The sequence below is a fragment of the Cuculus canorus genome, chromosome 3, assembly GCF_017976375.1.
Source record: "Cuculus canorus isolate bCucCan1 chromosome 3, bCucCan1.pri, whole genome shotgun sequence".
Classification (NCBI taxonomy): domain Eukaryota; kingdom Metazoa; phylum Chordata; class Aves; order Cuculiformes; family Cuculidae; genus Cuculus; species Cuculus canorus.
The window spans coordinates 100,293,326-100,312,183 of NC_071403.1; positions in this window are offsets into that span (position 1 = coordinate 100,293,326).

Here is an 18,858-nt window from a genome sequence, read left to right on the forward strand (position 1 = left end):
TAGGAATACACTGAAGGCTGCTGAGATGTAAATTTGTGATAGAAAACTAAGACTGGAAGAACAGAAAATGAAGAGGTCTGAGTCTTGAAGCATCAGGAAGAAGAGCAGAAAAGATACATAAGAACTGAAGGCACTGGTGGCACCCTGATTAGCAGATGCTCAAGTTTCCAGTACATCTATATGCAGTTTTCCAGGACACAAAAAATGAGAAATCAGGGAAGATTCAAGAACAAGGGACCATCTCCACCCAGATTAGATAAAGGCTCGTCACTGAGAGATAATGGCAGGGTGGTAAAGCTGGAGCTTCAAGACACCAGGTAAAACAGACAGGTGAAAGGTGAGATAGGATGGAGAGACAGAAGATCAGTGTCATGATCAGCTCCTGAAGGGTACAACAGGACATCCAAAGCCATTACATAATGGCTAACCTAAGGATAACAGATGTGATAAGAACTCAATATCCAGATTTCCTCTTTCACCTCAAGGAACCCTAGCTGGACACAGATCTAGTCCCTACACGCTGGCAAGATTATTTGGACACATGCAAAGCGGTCCTTCTGAATATGTGAGTATGATATTGGGATTGTGAGTGAGTCCAGAGAGATTTGTTTTAAAATAGACTTGCCTGATTGCATACTGTTGAGGTGGGGAGGCACCCTGAGAAACCATCTAGCCCAGCCCCACTGTTCAAAACAGGGTCAGCTAAAGCAGGTTGTTCAGGGCTATGGCCAATTGGTTTTGAATATCTCCAAGAATGAAGTATCTACAACCTCATTGTGTGGCCTACTCCTGTGTTGGATCACCATCACAGTAAAAGAGTGTTTTCTCATGTTTAAATGAAGTTTCCTGTGTTTCAATTAGTGTCCTTTGCTTCTTGTCCTCACTGGACACTACTGAGTAGAGTCTGGCTCTACCATCTTTACTAAACCCAACACACACTGGGGCCAAGACAGTTCCTCTCTCAGTCAAACGGGCATATCAGGTACAATGAACTCAGGGTATCAGAGCTTCCCACTTCCCTAAGGGCAACTACAGTTGAGTACAATACAAATACAATTAAGAAAAAAAAATTAGTTTACAGACATTTTTGTGAAATAGTTCTGAAAAGTCAGTGCTGCCTCCCAGTGCTACATTCCAACAGTGGAAGCCAGGGGAGCTCAGCTAACAAAAGTAGAAAGGTCTAGTTGTGTTATATTTATTGCAGCCCACACAAGAGCAGCAAATAAAAAAGACCCAGCAAAGTAATGGGGAACTATAACCGAACTTCAAGTTCCAGTAATGCAGCTGAGTAATTGGTTCCCTGCTCTTACACATACCTCTCTTTATGCCTCCTTCATTTGGATACCAAAGTTTTTTCAAAGTGATTTACATTTTTATAAGGAGCCATTAAACTAAGAATACAGAATGAATTATTTGCTATGTCGTGAAATGAACTTTTTTACACTTGGACAACAGGGGGGTTTAAATTCACACTGCACTTCAAACATGAGTTATTTACACTGGGAAAATCTTTTCAAACTTCAGACAAAAAAATGAGATTCATTATATATCGTGCAAAAGCTACCAACTCATATACATGACAACAAGTCATATATTACAGACATGAAGCCTTTCACATTTTAGCAAATGTCATAAGGTTTGCAGTTCTCACATTGTGTTTTAGTATTTCTGCCAAAATTGCCAACAAAGAACGTGTCTTTAACTTCTCTGACCCTATTGTGTCAAAAACATCTCTCATGCACCCCATACTGTATCTTTTAGACCTACTCAGTATTCATTTCTGAAATTTCAGAAATGGTCAATAGGGAAACCTCAGAACATACAATACAGCTTCCTTACCCACATCTGGAACCATACATCAAAAATCATGCCTCTGAACAAATGTTCTCTATTTTTTTTCTTACAAAATTAATGAAAGCAGTACTAATATTTCCACTAAAATAAGCTGGAAAAGGGAGTAACTGAGCTGATAAAAATTAAATTACTTTTACCATTTAACTTTTTGGCAGGCCTTAAATATCTACCAAGAAGAAAAGGCAGAGCTCATTAATTCTACTAGTAAATTTGTAACTTCCTATTGATTAGTGTATCATTCACTGCATAAAATTATTTTCTGCTTAGCTCCTAATTTACAGCTTCCCTTACACATATTTCTACTTATTTACTAGGCATGATTAAAAATATACGATTATTCTAAAGTAAGCATATAAGAGTTCACTAATTCTTAACCTGTATTTCAGTTCAACAAAATCAAATATTGAACAAGTGCCTCACTCACCAGTTTATTATTGCTGAATTATTGCTGAACCATGAATTCACAATCTGCATCCAATATTCTCCTTATTTCTCTTCATTTTTGGATTCTTCCTTGGGTGTTTCAGGAACCAGGATGACTTTTCCAACATTATTATTCTTCTCCTATTACTATATTCTTCTACCAGTCTTGTGGCTGCTTGAGGAAGACCACTGATTGTGAACCAGAAAAGACACTGGATTTTCTTTAGGCAGAATCTTCTACTGTGATGGATCCTCTAAATGTGGGTCCTTCTCAGTAAAAGTATGTATCAACTCAAAAACTCCTTTGAGAAGGCATAGGCTTTCTTTAACTCACAGGATAGATATGAAAAAGACACAGGAATGAGGGATATTGGCTGAAGTTCATTCAGTGCTTTGAAGATAAATGCACTAACTGTTGTAGTCACCATCCAGTTAAGCAATGACTTTCTACAGACTACAGACTTTTCAAATACAAGGTTAATCACAATACTTCTTGGGTTTGTTTTTGTGAAAATATCACTTTTCTAATTATAAAAAACCACCAATTTTGATTGTCCTCACTGGTGTCTTCTCTCCCATCAGAAAAGACTTGGGTAGTGGGTTGTTTGTTTTTCTTTTCCTGGAGCTTGAACTTTAAACATGTTCTTCATTCGCTTACAGTTCTTATGTTCAGGCGCATACAGGCTCCTCAGTTGTCGATATACTTGTAAGCTATTTTTCTAAAGACTTTAGGTTGAGCTGTCTTGAATTTTATTAAACTGGGCTATTGTCAGGCATAATAATCTATAAATAATGAAATCTTATTCCCTTCTCACCAGCTTTTAGAACATTCAAATGACCTGCCTTAGAGGCTACTCAATCAGCAGCAAAACTTTGGTCAGCTTATGAGAAAAAGCTAGTAAACCCCCACCACTTTGCATATCAGAAAAAGAAATAGTGACAAATTCATTAAAAGCCTAATAAAAAATTAAGGACTAACCAGACCGGACAAGACAGGGAGGAGATAAATAAGAAACCTCTCATCTCGTGCAAGCTGAAGTGTCTCAATTAACTCCTCAGGCAATGAGGTGAGCTAAAACATGCTGAGAGAAGTGAGGGCATCTGGTCCCCTTGGTGAGGCTGTACCAATACTATGGCAGAATCTGGGCAACTTGGCATAACCCAATATCCCCAAAGCGTTGTTGGTACTGATGCACAGGATCTTCCAAAGTTAATTGAGCCACAGGGAGCACCAAGGGGCAGAAGAATCCCCCCATGGTTAAACACAAAAAAGAGGATGCTGAAGAAATGTTGTTCACTAAAGCTGCTGGAAACAGTTGTCTTTTATTCTTGAGAACAATCTTTCAGCAACAAAAGATGCACAGAAGAATAAGGGATTTGACATAGAAGCTGGCACTTCCATTTGTGTCTCCCTAGGCAGACATACTGAAATGCAAACATGTTAACACGTAGGAAACTTTAACCAGTGACAGGTAGCAAATGGCAAGGACACTGCTTCACACTGGTCAGAGATTGATAATCCTGAGGTTGAAGCTCAGGAGTATCACAAATTACCTGCTAGGGTGCACAAAGACTGTCAGTCAGGGGAAGCCAATGTAATATCCTGTCCAGAACATCAGCCCTTTACGTCAGACTTACAGCTTTGCCTCTGTGGTATAGTACCCTGCTGTGGAGATAGCTCTTGTCAGAGGCAGAGATGGAGTGACATGAGGTAACATCCCACTAGTAGTACCCACTATATTCCACCCCACTGCAAAAAGAATATATGCACAAATATTGAATTTCTGCACTATCAGAATAATATTATACACTTCAACTTTTGATAGCTCAGAAGCAAACTCTTGGCTGGTTCTGTGCACAGTTGGTGAATGTCAAGCAGTGAGGCTATTTAATCACTGCCAGTGAATCAAATTCACGCAATTTTTCAAATGCAACATATTTATACAGCCTGTGTTTTAATTCCTGTTTACATAATACCAGCAGCACTTAAGCCCATTAACAGAAAGAACTCAAACAAGGCACAAGGACAGATTTCCTACAAAGTTTTCTATTTCCTTTATGGGGTCACAGGTGCACAGTGATACCAAGAGTGAAATTAGTTCTAGAGTCTCTTTCCATGATAAATATTTGGGCATCCAAGTTTTATCATCTTGAATGGATCCTAGGCACTCCCAGGAACATCTTTTTTTGTAGTTGTTCATCAAAACCGTCAAAGACAATATTTTGATTATTTGAGAAAGATTTTGGCTTCTGCATAAAGAATTCCTTAACTCTTTAGTAATGAATGAACCTCCTGTGCTGGATAGTTTTTGCTTTTTTTTTGTAAGTGTACAAATTTGCTTACTCTCCTTACCAATGTCCTTCAGGCTACAAAAGCTGAACCAATAATTCCTTAGCATTTAAGGTGTCTGTGATTCTTCTAGTATTTCCTTAAGTTTATTCCAAGACCTATCATAAGCATGCACTTACAGTGAATATACCAATATTTAAGCTTTTACAAGTTAGATTATAAAACAATTATTATCAATAAGCCTACAACAGAGATTACTGGAAGCAACAATTTAGGATGTCCATAATACATGCTATTGTGTAACTTTGCATATTTAAAACAGAAGTCAAGAGTGATTTGCCTGGCCGTGTGCTGAGGTCTGGCATTACAATAGGTTAATTAAAAAGAAAAGAAAAGCAAATCCTGCCCAAGACTGAAAATGATGTAACTACACAAAGATGATAATCATTATCTCACAGACAACTCATATGGAAAACTGTGTTTTGTCTGATGCGTCCTGGCCCATGGGATCATCACTCAATCAGCCCCCGCGTATTCCTTGTGCAAATAAAGATGACTGTGCAAATTACTATGAACATCATTAGGCATAGAAAAGCAAAGCCTCCTGTATCAATGAGAAAACTTCTTTACAGTTCTATAGTCAGGAAGTTTCCTTCTGTATCATGAACCCTGCAGAAGGTACTGCCTTCGGGGAGTTAGTGATCTCGAATAAGACATGCCAGGTACACTAGACCTAGTAAACCTTACGCTGGTAGGAGAGACTGCCGTGACAACGTACGTGCCAGTGCCAGAGGACATGCAGTACCAGCCTGAACACATACTGTGCCTGGGTATCGTTTCTGCATACATGGATTGGGATATGCTTTGGTGGACAGAGAGAGATAACACTCCTTCCTGTCAATACAGATTTGTGGTTGTTAGACTGAATAAATGGCACTACAATACGGAAAGAAGATGGACCCTCTCCACACAGGGGAATATTCTGCATATTCTGCCATAGCACACCCAGGGTCCCTCTGACACAGCACAGAAACAGAGTTCCTGGCATCTGAAGGGATGTACTCTCTCTATTTCACTTCCTATTTCTGTCTTACTATTAAAGCAATTCCATTGCATTATTTGTAGCTGTGTCTTTCTTACTGAGATCCAGAAACAGTCATGCATTACTCTCTGGTGCAGAATACACTCCAAAATGATAGGTATGGCCAGGGAAACTGCTGATGCAGCTGCAAATGTGTTGTCAGAAATCACCGGGCAGTTGTCAGGCTGGAATGAGTTTGTTTTCATAGACCACTCTCTCGGTTAACATATTACAGAAATCAATAATCTTTTCTCTCAGAGCCAGCAAGATCTAGATATACATGGACAATAGCATGTAAACCAGGAAATTCAGCCTTCCTAGCAAACATGTTAGAAAGTCTGAACAACATTTCTCACTAGCTTTTTAAAAAATTAATTATCAGTATGTCAATAGATGATGTATTGTGTATGCATATTTAGCTATAACTACAGATTTGAGAAAGGTGCAGCCAAGTTTTATTCCCAAATCTGCCACTGGCAACCACAGTAAATAAGACTGAAATTCCATCCCAGTGCCCCCTCATGCCCTTAAGTGTAGCTAATAGAAATGCTTAACAGGAAAGTTTAAGAACAGAACAAGCTCACAGTGAATCTTTGCCCTGTGTCTCAGCAAATTCTGATGGAGTTTGGTGATTTCCTGATCTGATGTTGTACCTTTTTTTTCAGCAATACAACCCAGTTTCTTAAAAAGCCTTTGCTGAGACACACCTTGGAAAATGCTTTTTCTGAAATCTGAGTCTAAATTTCTTAACCTCTTTACCTCAGCCACCTAGATGTAGAGATATGATAAAAATGTCGCTCTCCATGAAGCACCTTTGAGATATTCCAGGCCAAGTCTACATATAAACGTACACTATTAAATTATTAGTATAATTTTTGATAGGGCTTCTGTCTTGCATTTTATTCTGAAGTCGGTGAGCACAGTACTTCTCATGTTCCACAGTGTGGTTTGCTTTGTCGGACGAAACCTGATATCTGCTTCCCTATTAATATCATCCCACTGTCTGAATGTATTTTAAGAGCTTATGATACTTGGCAATGAGTGGGTTTGATTTTGTTATTGTTGGGTCAGAATGTAGTGCATTTAATTTAAATGTTAGCACCAGATGGGTTTTATCTGATCAAGAAACCATGCAAGAATAGGAAGGGGTATATTTCCTTTAAAAAACAGGGACCCCTTGATATATTTTCAATGCCAAAGATTTTCATCTGTTTGAATGACAGCCACATACTCTCCTTACACTGACTGGAAAGCAGTAACGAGAATAGGGAAGTTGGACAACGACGCAACAGTAGATTTTTTTTGGGAGTGGTATGTAATGTATTTTGAACTTGTGAATGAAAGATGGTGATATGCCTTCAACTCAACCTAGAAGTCCTTTCTCAGGCAAAAATCTCCTTAAAACATATTTGCAGAACAGTGTCAACTAAACAATGAATGCGGAATGTGCAAGTAGAAATTTAAAGCCTTTCCTCATCAATGATACTGATTAATGAGGCAGGTCCATTGGGAGTCGGTTGCTGTGCTCAGTAGCCTTCAGCACCCAATGAAGCATTTCCAACCTGGCTGACCATCACCCAAACACCAGCACAGCTTTCCCCATCCATTGCACACCACTGAGCCCGAGCCAGAGCAGATGGTGCTGACTGGGGCTACAGACCTCTTTGTTCCCGCATAAGCACTGCTTACCTGCTTCTGAAACTGGGGCCCCACCTCTCTTTTTCATCTGATTATATTTGACATCTCTGTTCAGTAAAAGAGAGAACATAAGCAGCAACTTCACCAAAAGTTTGAACCTCGTAAGAATTTTATTAGTAGTGACAGCAGCATCTGGGGTTTCCAGAACATAAACCTCAACGTAGTCACAAATTTCCTTGAAAAGTTACTATCCTGAAACTAGAGCTTTCATGTTTCATGCTCACCTTTAAAATTGCACCACACCTGACATGGTTACCTGGGCACAGCTTCTTTATTTGAAACAAAAATTTCAAGTATGTATTTCTTTCCTTCATTTCTTTCTTCCCTCCCCTTTGGGTAGTGCCTTATGTTGACTTTTCTTAGCTTTAACAGCAAAGTTATATATACTGAGGTTCTACCTGGACAAGAAATGAACAGAAATATCATACACAGCTAAATACGAAAACAGACTATTCACGAGCCCCCCCGAAGGCCTACTTTGTCTGTGCTACAGTTTGTTTTACTTTTCATAAAATTTATTTTGGCTCTAGCCTTACTGATCGTGATTATATTTTAAATCCCTCCCACACATCTGTCACATAAACACATAATTAATTTAAGATTTTTAAACTTATTTAGATATTTAATGCATTTTCTTATTCATTAGCAGATACTGGTCACCGCTTTAACATTAGCAAACAATAAACTGCTCCCTGTGTTAGCTGCTTTTAGCTGCTGAGAGTTGCTACTGTTTTAAATGCATTCACAGTAGTTAGAAACCTACGTAGCTCTGTGGGGAAAAAAAAAGCAACCAAAAAAATCCACCTCAAATAATATCAGATGTCTTATTAGCCTAGAAAGATCAATTTGTGTGACCTGAGAGATGGCAAAATTTCCAGACTCTCCTTTTGCCAAACAAAAAAATAAAAGCAACAACCCCCAATCAGATTTTTGAAGTTTGATAAAAAGTAAATCCTGAGCTTCATCAGCATTTCTATGGATAATACTAACAGATTTGATATCTTCCAGAAAAATAATAATAAAAAAAAAAAAAAAAACGAGCAAAAAAAGAAAGCAATCTTGAACTACTGCAGCAAAGAGGGCAGGAAGTGCCCACTGCAGGGTCTGTGGTCCACACAGCTTTTATTTCATGGAGACACACAGACAGCCTATTCCCTGGTGACAGCTCTCTGCGCTTTCCAATCCTGCACAGGATTTCCTTCTGTCTGAAAGTGTAAGAGTCGCTCCAGTAAACACTCTGCATATGCGTTCCAGCTGCTGCACTCATTCTGCCGATGCAGCCCAGTGACAAGAAAAGTATTATTTCCTACTAAAACCTTCTAATCACTAGACCATGCCATTTTCAACTGGCTGCTTCAGGCATCAAGAGCTTGCACTGCTTTTGGTAACTTTATCATTATTAAAAAATTAGCTTTTGCATCCCAGCATGTTAATCTTCATCTTGGGATTCTACAAGATGAAATTGTGGGCAGGCTGTGCTGTGCTAAGGGCTCAGTTTCCAGGAAAGCTTACACTGATTATATGGGCTCTGGAACACATATTTTTGAAAATATTTATATGTATGAAAATTCATGTAAATGTACACACACACAGAGAGTATATATGTATATTCATGCTATGTATAATGCATACACACACACACTCTTAAAAGTAATGTCCATCTGTACCATTTGCTGCAGTCCCTATTTATTTTGGCAGGGTCTTGCCTTTACAGGAAGAGATTTTTTTCATCGTGAAGCCTTGCACAGCTTTGCCATCCCCTTCCAGAACAACTGCGTGGAACGCAGTGGAGAGAAACTTTCTCAACCTGCGCTAAAGAAAATAAGACTTAAGAACAAGCTTAAGGCATATCCTATTACTAGCATAACAATGACTTTTTTTCAAAACTGGACTATCCTGTCCCTAGAGAAACTTCAGCAGATTTCTTTTTAACTCTTTCTTTGGAAGGAATTGTGTTGATTTTTTTTTAAGTGTAAGCTTTAAAATACTATTTAAAGAATACATTTTCTGTTTAATATTATGATTTTTTAACTGAAGTGAACCAGTGACCACAGCCCTGCTACCTGCTACACTGCATTTGCATAAATTTTCTTGAAAGGAAAAACAAAACACAAGGTCCAATTCTCACCAATTCTCATTTTCACGTTTACGTATTTTATCCCTCTTCTTTAATGAAAAAATATCCCTACACATCCCCAATGTACCTACAATAGGAATATTTTCCTTGTTCAGTCCATGTGTACTCCAATAAATTGACAGGAGTCAAGTTCAAACAAGGGCCAAGTCAGCAAAATGCTCTTTCCTATATGGCATGGAGCAATTGTATTTTGAGTCATAGCAAATATTTTCATCTCTCATATATAATTTTGATCATTATTTAAATGTATTAATGTATATAATGGAGGTCATAGCAAAGCTAACATTTTCAGACCTGTAAATATGACAAACGTTGCCAACATTTACGTTGGCACTGAATTTCTCCACTTAGTGGCATAGTAGCACCATTTAAAAAAATTCATACAATAATGATTTTTGAAAAATTATATCTTTCCGTAAACCATTCCATATGAAAATAACTGTGGTTTATGCCCTTCCTTTTGAAACCAATCAAAATATTTTACTAGGTCAACGAAGTACCTTGGCAACTTGGCACCTATCTCTGTATTGCCATTGAGGACTATAGTTCAATTCCCAGCTTTGCTAGCTAAAACAGATGTGGAAACCACACCACCGATAACCACACCACCGATTTTCACACACTGAATGAAGGAACTCCGCTTTGGAAGAACTGCCTTCCTTGAGAGCAGAGCAGCAGGCTAAGATACCGAAGTGAGCCAGCATTGTGGATCACCAAATAATGGACTCCATGGTAAGATTCCCCTGCTCTGGACAGGCACTGTACCATTGTCTGCCATCTGCACTTTTACTGAGCTGTACAGCATGGATGAGCTAATCCACACTAAGCATAATCATATGGATTTTAATGTATAGAAGACAGATATTTAAGGAGGAAAAAAGAAAAAAATACCAAACAAGTCCTTACAATATTTTGCTTCTCATTAAAAATCATTCATTTGGGCTGTCTTTAATGATGAAAACCTGACACAAGAAGAACTTTTTTGAGTGTCTGTCAGTGACATTATGACCACATTAATATTCACACCTCATGCATTCACCAGTTTGTCTATTCCCCTTAAAATTTTTCTAACCCCTTTTTGATAAGTCTCTCCAGACAGCACATATCAAAGGGATTATTGCAGTTAATCAGTGATTAAAGTCACTCGCCGTTCAGCCTCATGCCTGCGATGCCACCTTAGGCATACAATAATAACCCTGAAATGACTAGCTGTCATGTCTTATTGCTTAATTATATTGTCATGAAGGAGTCCTCATCAGAAATCTTTTTAGACATTCCAAAAGAAACAGTCTCCAGCAGTAGTTTTCTTTTCTTCAAAGGTTTTAAAAATTACTATTATTTTATACCTGAAAAACTTAAAAGCAAACACAATAGTCTTAAACAAGCAAATCTATAGAGCCACAAGTCCAAAAAGTCCCAGACTGCAGTCTGATTTGAAATATCTCCCAAAAGGTGGAAATACTATCCTGGCAGGAGTCCACTACAGCAAAGAGCAGCTCAATGGTTATTACAGCCTGTAATACCTGTTGTTTAGCAGTAATTTTCAAGGACATTCATAGCAGTTCAAGTGAAATGCCCGGACAAGAAAGCAGAGACTTTCCAAACACCTTGAATCACTGGCTCCCAGCCCGTCCAGGGAGGGACATCAGGGGCCTCTCGGGGAGAAGCCAGAAGTTTCTCCATGCCCAAAGTTTTAAGTAATTTTGTGGCTATATTCTTTCACATAGTTTGGTTCAAGGGTTCCATGACTTTTGTAATACTGTGTCAGCAGCCCCAGGCATTCCTCAGAAAAGTGGATCACCCACACTTTTGTCTTCCTGTGAAAACACTAAGAAAGGGACTTTTGCTGTAAGTAAAGTATCTCTTACATCCTCAAATTTGGCTATGTACAAATGATTGAAAATTCTTTTTACTTCTGTTTTTCCATGGGAACAGATGACACTGAAGCTGCTTTTAGTGGCACTATTCACAGATGTTACTGTGGGGAGATACAGTGCAGGCACTGAAAATTACATTTATCTACCTTAACACAGGTCTCAATACTTCTTGCAGCCCTCCTTTGTCAGTCAAGGGATATGATGAAAGGCAGGAAAGTTGGGGCAGTCCCCACCCATGCACGGACCAGGTCTGAGTATTATTTCCTCCTTTCTGTGCTCTTTTATATATTTATATACGTGCACATGCAGAGTGACAGCTCACTTTAAATAAATATGACCAAAGCACTTCCAGTTTAAAAAAATGCTACAGGCAAAAGAGTAAGGGAGGAAATCACTCTGTAACATATTAATCATGAAATTATAAGAGTTTGACAGCTTCTTATGATAAAACATTGAAGAATTTAACAATCCTGTGATTTGATAGCTTCTTATTATGACAAGTTAGTCCTGTCTGTTCGTGTTTTAGTGATTAACTCCCATCACTCTCTGTCTAGCTTTGCACAGTAATAACACTTTTAGCCACAGAAACTTTCTTTGCCCTTCTTCCACTCAGTTTGAGTGGCTGTACCGTGTCTAAGTTTGTTCTGAGTTTATCAGCAAGAGATACAAATCTAGGAATACATCTTAGGCTAGATATGCCTTTAGGAACACTGCAAAAGAACACATGCCTGCAGTTTTACTCCTCTAACCAGTTTTTACTTGCGCATTGGTAGCAATGAAATTAATGTGAGCCCTTGACCAAATATTCATGTGTACAGTGAGCTGTAGACTCTAAGTATTTTGTACTGTCATGGCACAATGTATGGTGCTTTTACAAGGTGCTACCTGCACCTCCCTATGTGATGTTAAACCAAAGGTGTTTATAGATACTATTAAGCTGCTAACGCAAAGTACAGAACAGATACATAAGCGAGCAAATATGATGCTAAAAAGACTCATCAGAATTTCAGATATTTTCTTGCCATCCAGCATTTTGAAGTGTATATCTGACTTCCAGGACGTCTGAACATTTAATCTGTACAAAAAATGGTCCTGTTCTTTGTGATTTCCATATGTGGAGTCAATCCAGTCCATTACAATTAAATTCACTGACTCCAACAGTAAAGAAAACAACTATTAGCTAGCAATTTATAAAGATTTCCTTTCTTCACGTGGTTCAGAGCCTTTAATCTTTTAGCAAGCACAAGTAGCTGCTGAAGCGCATTTGGTCAGGGCTCAGTTTAAAATGTGAATTAATGGAGATGTAATACTGTAGTAAATGAAGATCTTTAACATTACCTCCAAACATTACATCTAGTCTATGTTAGATAGCTTGTTTGAAAGCACAGCTACAGAGATTTACATGAGCTGGGTGTCCAGTTAGGTGTCCATATTAGAAAAATAATCAAAAGACATTTTAGCTGCACAACAGTTATTGTAATTAGAAAACTTCAGTTTAAAACCTCCTATAATAGCACAGAGCAGCAAGAGTTAATGGAGTTAAATAAATAATTAAAAAAAAGCACTACTTCAGGAGGGAATGTACGTCTTCTTTTAGAAAAAACCTACTTTTAAATAACATCCTAAAAGGGTAACATGCCATTAGTCATTTTCAATAATGGCAACAGGTAATTTATTGTCATGCACATGCCAAACAGTTAACAAAGGGGTCAGGTCTAGGTGTGTTAGCAGCAGGAATTCTCAAAATAGGTGTGTAAGGAACAGTTGCACTAGTCTAAAAATTAGGTCAGAATTTTCTATGCTTTATTTTACAGTCTTCACTAGAACTGTAAAACTTGTCTGTTACACACACCTACAAAAGTATATATTACACATACTATCAAATCATTCCCTGATAGGAATATAAAAACATGCACAGCTAAATATATGTAAAAAATACAACCAGGTTACGATATAAAACGCTACTAATCATTTTGAACATTCAATTGGCTCTTCGTTAACATAGCCAGATTATAGAAAACTGAAAAAAAAAATACTTTTTAGGTGGTCTTAGAAAATTCCTGCAAAAGCAGGACCCCATAAACGTGACTGCTTCAGCAAACGTACCCATTACTTCATGTGCAAATACATTGCAAGTCCATAAACAGGCACACAAGTGGTCTGATCCATGTAGTGATTGACCCTCAGCAGGTTCCAGCACCACTACAGATTCTGTGGCCGAGCATTTGTATAACCAAGGCGTCTGCATGTTTCGTGGTCACTGTGAAAGAAGTATCATTAAAGAGAAAACATATAACATGGTCATATTTGGTTTTAAAGAACAACTATTAAATGAGGTTCTGCTTCCACCAATACTGAATCACCTTTTAAGTCAGACTAGTACATAAAGTACCTGGAAACCCATCCATTTGAAGAAGAATTCCTTGAATTTTGATTTTTATCAAGACTACCATCACTGGAACAAACATATGGATTATACTTTATGAAAGCTGGTTGCCAGGGCTCTCCAAAGCTTTCCCTCACCCTGTGAGCACCACCTGGGATGCATAAGAAGCTGAGACTTGCTGCCTTCATAATTTCACTGGCTCAGTGACATGTTATGAATAGGAGAAATATTAGGAATGGTTTTAAGCATTCCTTCTCTGACGCTCCAGATCCCTTGTTTTCTTTATTGCCTGAGAGCTGTCAGATTGCCCCCTGAGTCGACAAGTCTTGAAGCTGAGTGAAGCTGTCAAACAGTGATTTGCAGTAGGCAGCCATCTCCAAAGGGTTTCAGTACACAGGAATTCGAAGAGAAACAGTGATAACCTTTCAAACTCCCCTTGCTTTCTGCTGTTTGACATGCAGAGATTTTGAAGCAATGCCATTTAACACAGACATCAGACTTAAAGTAATTACTCATCTGCATGGGGAGAGGTAAGAAAATACTTTGCTTTTTTTAAACCAGATTCCAGGTGGTGCTGATCTTGAACTTCAGAAAGCTTTATCAAAAATTATCAGCCTGGAAAACTACAGCTATAGGCAAGCTTCTATTGCAAAAACAGTATGGCTATAGAAATCAGTCCACATTATTAACTCCAAATCCAAGCATGAACTGATCCAAAAGCCTGAATTCATTTGGTTCTGGAATTTACACAAAGTTTAAGCTCTTTCTCTTCCAGTATCTAAACTTAGAGAACAGCTACAATTGACAATTGACAAATTTGACAACTGTTATTTACCCAGTCAGAAAGTTTACAACTTGATTTGGAAATCTTACATAATTTGCCATCCAGGAATGGTCCTTTTGGTTCCTATTTGGAAATTGCAGACTATTTCTGTGTTGAACTCTGTTCTTTTAACAGCAACTTAAAGAGGAGCCTGAATTCCAACCAGTATTTCAGAAAAGTGCACACACTTTTCAATAATAAATCCATCATTAAACTTCTTGGCCTCGTGGCCTGCATCTCTTAACACCTTATGCCATTTGTACGTGTTCTGAAAAGCTACAGAAAGATGCTGTTGAGCTGACAGGGCTGCACTAACAACTCCAGATTTAAGGAAGAATAGAAACTTTTTTTTATTAAGGTGACCAACTTTATACCTGAATGAAAATGAAAAGGAATAGAAAAACACTTATCAGTGAATGACATAGCTTTAGATTATAAGAAAGCAAAATATTCTTGCTTAAATATATCCAGGTTTACGTAAAATTGTGTGTGTATAAATTCACGTATGTCATGAATACATACAACTTTCTAATACTTTGGAAAGATGGGAGTGTCTTCTAGATTTTTTTAGATTGATGTATCTTTGTTGCTAACTTACTATTTAATGAAATATATGCATGATTTATGGTCTCTATAGAAACTTCAGAAAAACAACTTTGTAGGTAATTCCTCCTTTATTAAATTAATTAAATCATCAGACAAACTTTTTCCTGACTTCCTCCCTCAGGCAGTAAGGAAGGGTGCAGAATTCCCTGTTTCATTATTCTCTTTAAATTCAGTCCAATAGAAGGAAATGAAGTTTTCAAAGTGATCGCACAGAGGCTACGAAGAAGCGATTTGCAGGGTCTGTTTGGTCTCCAGCACTGATATCCTTTGTGGCCGTTCACAGGACACTGAGCCAGTTTTCAGTTCATTTTCCCTGTAGGGTAAAATGGGATTTATATAGCATTAGACATGTCAACTATGTAAGTCTTGTTCTTTTATTTCCTACAGTGCTTATACGAATCCCACTTACTTTAAAAGAAAAGGTTTCTTGCACCACTTAGTACTACACAAACATGAACACTAAACCCTAACCCTTTACAGCGGGTAATCAGTCTTCCAGTTAAACCTGGTCGAAAGAGTATGCACTATGCAAGATCTGAGCACCATCCTTAGCTGGAGGAAAACACGCAAGAAAAAGTGACAAATACTAGATATCAGTCAGGTCAGCTAGCAAGCGAATGCAAACTGCTCCAGGATTACACTGACACAAGAATGCAGAGCACATACTACTTTCCTGACACTGAAAAAAAACCCCAAAATGATTAGCAAAAGGCAGACAGACAAAGTGAAGCACCTGCAGTGTGAATTTCTGGGCTTTGGCGTGAGAATTAGATCATGTTGCCTATAGGACAATAATTAGGAAGGGAGTTTCTAGGCTCATAATTAAAGAGTTAAGGGCTTACCAAGCCCTGAGTTGCAGATGTATTACGTGCCATAAAAGGTGTCAAGAAAAGTTCAGGAGAGTTGTGAAGAAATCCTGCCAAAACTCAAGCCTGAACATATTTATAACAAAATATGTGTACATGACAAGCGCGTCTGACAGTTCAGTTTTCTAGACTCTACACAATGTTTTGAAGAAACATTAGATGCTGATAGATTTGCTTTTTACATTTAATGTTGCAGACTAAAAGGAAAAAAGTGATAAATGCATAAGCAAAATAACGTATTAGCGTAGTTCCTTCCTCATAAACCTTGGTAGGAAAATAATTTTTTTTCCCTTTTTTTTTTTTCAGAATAACTGACAAACAGTGATTTTGATTGCCTTGCAAGGAGTCTAGTTAGCTGCGTAAGAAGAAATAACATTACTTTCAGTTCTGGATCTTATCTTGTTCTCTCCTCCAGCTTTATATTTGCTACTTGTTGAAACAACTTTCAGTCCACCACCTATAGCCGGGTTTGCTAAAAATATCACATTTTTTAATGTGCTTCATTGCAGACCCTTAGTGGTGATGGTAAGCAGAGGGGATGCACTCCTGCCAAGACTTTTTATACATTCAGGGACAGCCTGAGATATGAATAACTGAGTGTGAGCACTGGGATCATCCATTTTTGTGGTGGCTGGAGGGAGGATTGGGTTCTAGCAAAGCGGAGCTGGCAGACACCATGGTGACAGATAGGATGTCACCCTTCACTTCGCATGTCTCCGAGGGTGTCTTGCGATAACAGCTTGTCCTCTATGCTGCAGGATTTAACGTTTTAAGTCCCAATTCTGTGAGGTTTTATGTACATGCTGAACTTTTTCTTCCCCTCTGCAGTCCCAGAGAAGTCAATAAGACTGCAAGAAACATGTAGCATGTCCATCTTGGCAGAATCAGGGCCCAATACAAGCAAGCCTGAGCAATTGTCTTGTATGCAAGCATAGAGCTTAACACTATAGGGCAAATACCATACACAGAATAGAACTCCATGTTCCCAACTGCAGTAACAGATCGAAGTCAGTAAAACTATACAAGTGATTTAGGAATGGTGAATGTGGCCTTGGGAAAAGGTTAACATTGAGAGCACTCTAAGGAGGCTAACAGGATGGAGTTGCAAGCATATTTTCTCAAGAAAAGCAATTTAAAATGACATGTTAGAATAAGTCAGTCCAGAAAGAATAACAGAACACTCACCTGCAAGTGATCTCTGGAGACTGGGCAACACTCAGAAAAAAAAAGGCTGTCTCACAAATTGCCCAGTGTTTAACTTGAAGTCCATTTGTTAATTTTGTAAACATCATTGCTTCCATTTTCTACTGACACACTATTGACAGCGGGACTCTAATCCTGTCGGGAAGGAAGTATCACGTTTCAGGCGGCTTCAGGACGCTTCTCAAGTCTATCTTCACCTGAAAGACTTTGGCAATAGTTACTGACAGAGGGAAACATGGTGCGATACAGGCTCCATGTGAATGAAAACTGCCTAACATGCCAGGTACATGCTTGGGAAGGCGGTGCAGTCAGAGCCTGCAGCTACCGCAGGTGAGGTGCATTCCCTTTTACCGGCCTCCACCTCCAATGACTTCATGTGCACCGCACCAGCCAAATCGCAGCTCTGGCTGACAGCGGATTTCTGATTCCCCACCAGCATTTGCCCTGGCATGGATTCTGGTAGATGGGCTGAGAAACACCCATGATGCATGCTGGGGCAAGCATCTTTAGCCTGGCCAACCTGCAGGTTGCCCTGTCCTGCTGCCAACCGTCTCCACTATTTTCTCAGTATGATTTCACCCACTGTCTCTCCCATTTGACATAATTAGTTACTGGCTAAGCGTCCTTAGTAACACAGATGCTCCTCCGGCTGGGAGGCAGTACTGTTATATTATGACATCACATATTCCTTGTTTTAAGATAAATGGTTTCAAATAGAAGGGCCAGTGTTGTGGCTTCTAAACAGCTTTCCTGTTGGAAGATTAGATGTGGATTTCTCAGAGTCTGAGAGAAGAAATTCCGTATATACGATACTGGATAGGTCTAGATCACATTAATAATGCAGACAGGAAGGCAGAAGAAGAAACAGCCTCCTAGCCTAGGCACTGGGAATCCTGGTCAGGTCATTTCAGATTACACATAAACACAATTGTACACTGTTATATGAAATACACACTTTTGCTAGCTTTGAGCTACTTGGTCCATATGTTAACTTTGAAGGTTAAAGTAAGTATTTTGCTTTAAAAGAGTATACACAGCAATTGGACAAGTTCTCTGAAACACATCAGTCTATCAGTGTTTAGCAGGTTCTTGTGAGCATCACAAACCATGAGTTACCTCCTGGAGACGTCCCATCACTGTGAATAGAGTTGTCCTTAACTGAGGCACCCTAGGCAGTGTGCAGCTTACTGCATGTTGAAAGGACCACCCAGAGATCATGGGCAGGTCTGGGACATGGCCAAAGTTGTACTGCAGCAAAGGGGGCTCCTGCAATCCCAGCTGATGGCCTCTAGCCACTTCCAATCAAGCCAAAGCATTGTTGTACCAGCTTCTCAAGGTGAACCCTGTGTCACAGCCACCCATCGTGTTTGTCATCTCTGCACACAGCGAATAGGACACACTCTTTGAGGACTATCACTTCAGGCGTCTCCCTGGATTAATCTGAATAAAAGGAGACTGGTCACTGTAAAACAGTGCATGAGAATACACCTATGCCGTGAAAAGCTTTCAAGTCACGCAGTGATTTACAGTTAATTTCTGAGGGTAAATCACAGGACCACATTTTTGTTTCGATCCCCATTTCCAGGACACACACCGTTTTTCTCTTTTTATTTT